The 2,380-nt window shown below is 44.5% G+C and overlaps 1 non-coding gene across 1 annotated transcript; it reads left to right on the plus strand.

Annotated features, from left to right (window-relative positions):
* The first annotated feature begins 205 nt into the window (after positions 1–205).
* Positions 206–391, plus strand: LOC140280554 (U2 spliceosomal RNA). The gene has a single exon (XR_011909507.1). It is a non-coding gene; the product is annotated as a U2 spliceosomal RNA (small nuclear RNA).
* The last annotated feature ends 1,989 nt before the right edge of the window (positions 392–2,380 follow it).

Genomic DNA, 2,380 nt, shown 5'->3' on the forward strand with positions numbered 1-2,380 from the left:
TCGAAGCTGGAGTGCAAAGTTGTTGCTTGAATGGTGCTCGCTGGAGCGTGTGGTAGTGTAAAGTTATACCATTTAAAAGGGCTGAAGAGTGCTCAGTGCAGCGGGTGGGCGGAGGTGCAAAGTGACACTATGGCCATAAAAAGAACACCGCTACAAGTGCGCATTGTGCCAGGAAGGGCCCTCGGACGTGAACCAGTGGACAGTTATCGCTTCTCGGCCTTTTGGCTAAGATCAAGTGTAGTATCTGTACTTATCAGTTTAATATGTGATATGTCTATGCAAGGACTACATATTAAATGGATTTTTATCAATAGGATTTGAAAAAGGAACGGTGCGCTCTCCTCTGCTCTTGTGAAAAAGCAAACAGCGGTGCAGGATGGAAGTTTCTTTTAATCTGCTGAGAAAAGAGAGTGAATGCGAAGCAGACTTTAACACGGCTCTGGTAGCGAGCCGAGTGCGGGCTAACCAGGAGAATTGCTTGAAAGATACGCGACACCGAATGAGCGGTCAGAACAAAATCTCAATACGGTGTTCTTGTGGTGTTTTTATAAATTGCGGTGTAAAAAAAGGTGTGAATGCCCCATAGAAAACTAAAAGGTGGAGCGGAAGTGTTCGGCTGCAAGAAGGTGTGAATGTCCGACTATATTTGGTGAAAAGCAGGTGAAGCAAGGTCTGAATGCCCAACCTTACATCATCAAAAGCGAGATAAGAGGTTTTTGGCTGCAAGAAGGCCATAGTTTGCCAAAAGCGGGTAAGGTGCGAATGATCGGCTAAATATCAACAAAAGTGGGGGCGGAGGTCTTCGGATGCAAGTGGGTGTGAAAAAGCGGGTAAGAAAAGGTGCGAATGCCCGACAATGTATGATCAAAAGAGGGAACGGAGGTTTTCGGCTGCAAGAAGGTCTAAATGTCCAACCATAATTTGTAAAAACCGGGGAAGAAAAGGCTCGGAAGCTCAACTATACACCATCAAAAGCGGGAGCGGAGGTGTTCAGCTGCAAGAAGGTCTGATTGTCCATCAATAATTGCTAGAAAACATGAAAAAAAAATTTCGAATATCCAACCGCACATGATCATAAGTGGGAGAGGAGGTGTTCAGCTGCAAGAAGGTGTGAATGTCCACCCATAATTCCTCAAAAATGGGTAAAAAAAAAGGTGCGAATGCCCAACCTTTTATGTGGTCCATCTAAACAACAGTGTGAAAAAGACAGTGAATCTGTTGAAACATCTTCCTTCTTATGGCCATAAAGCCAGCCTTTCTAAGTTACAGTTTGTACAGGACGAAGTCACCTTTTTGGGTCATGTGATTTCTAAGGATGGGCGCTCACTTTCTCCTAAACATGTTGCTGCAGTTCAGATCATTCCTAAACCGGTTACTAAAAAACAGCTTATGTCATTCTTAGGTATAACATCTTACTGCAGGAACTTTATTCCTAACTACTCTTTTCTCGAAGCTCTCTTAGGTGCTCTTATCCATGGTAAAGGCCTCCAGTCAGCTGATCGTGTTCCATGGACTCCTGAGGCTGAATCAGCCTTTAGTCAGCTTAAGCTGGCTCTTCAAACAGCACCAACACTTGGCATTCCAGATCCTCATAAACCTTTCATACAGGCAGTTGATGAGAAGCATGGTTGTATGACATCTGTTCTTATGCAGGAACATGGGGCAGGCAAAGGCCAGTGGCTCATTTCTCAGCAAAACTGGACTCTGTGGCTGCAGGCCTGCCTGGTTGTCTTCGTGCTGTTGCAGCTGCAGAGAAAGCTGTCCTGGCCTCCCAAGATATTGTGGGCTACGCTAATTTGACTGTTTTGGTTCCTCATGCTGTTGCCATTATTCTTCTCGAGCAGAAAACTTCACATCTTTCAACTGCTTGTTGGCTCAGATACACCTCTGTGCTCCGTGATATGCCAAATGTCACTGTTAAACGTTGTACTGTTCTGAATCCTGCTACTTTGCTTCCGACTCCTGAGGATGGGGAGCCTCATGACTGTGAAGCTGTTTTGGAACAAGTTTGTACACCCCGACCTGATCTTTTAGAGACTCCTCTTCCAAACTCTGACATGATTCTTTTTGTAGATGGATCAGCTTTGCGTGATCCAGCCACAGGTACTAACTGTGTTTGGTTTGCAGTATGTTCTTCACATGACACTTTGTTGTCTGGTTCTCTTCCTAAACATTTCTCTGCTCAAACTACTGAGCTTATTGCACTTACTGAAGCTTGTAAGTTGGCAGCTGGTAAGTCTGTCACTATTTACACAGATTCCAGATAAGCTTTTGGTGTTGTTCATGACTTTGGTGCGCTGTGGAAACACAGGCATTTCCTTAAATCAGATGGTAAAACTATTCTGAACTCCAAGCAGGTTTCTGATCTTCTTGATGCGAT

The sequence above is a fragment of the Leuresthes tenuis genome, unplaced genomic scaffold (genome assembly GCF_036924035.1).
Source record: "Leuresthes tenuis unplaced genomic scaffold, fLeuTen1.0.hap1 SCAF_21, whole genome shotgun sequence".
Classification (NCBI taxonomy): Eukaryota; Metazoa; Chordata; class Actinopteri; order Atheriniformes; family Atherinopsidae; genus Leuresthes; species Leuresthes tenuis.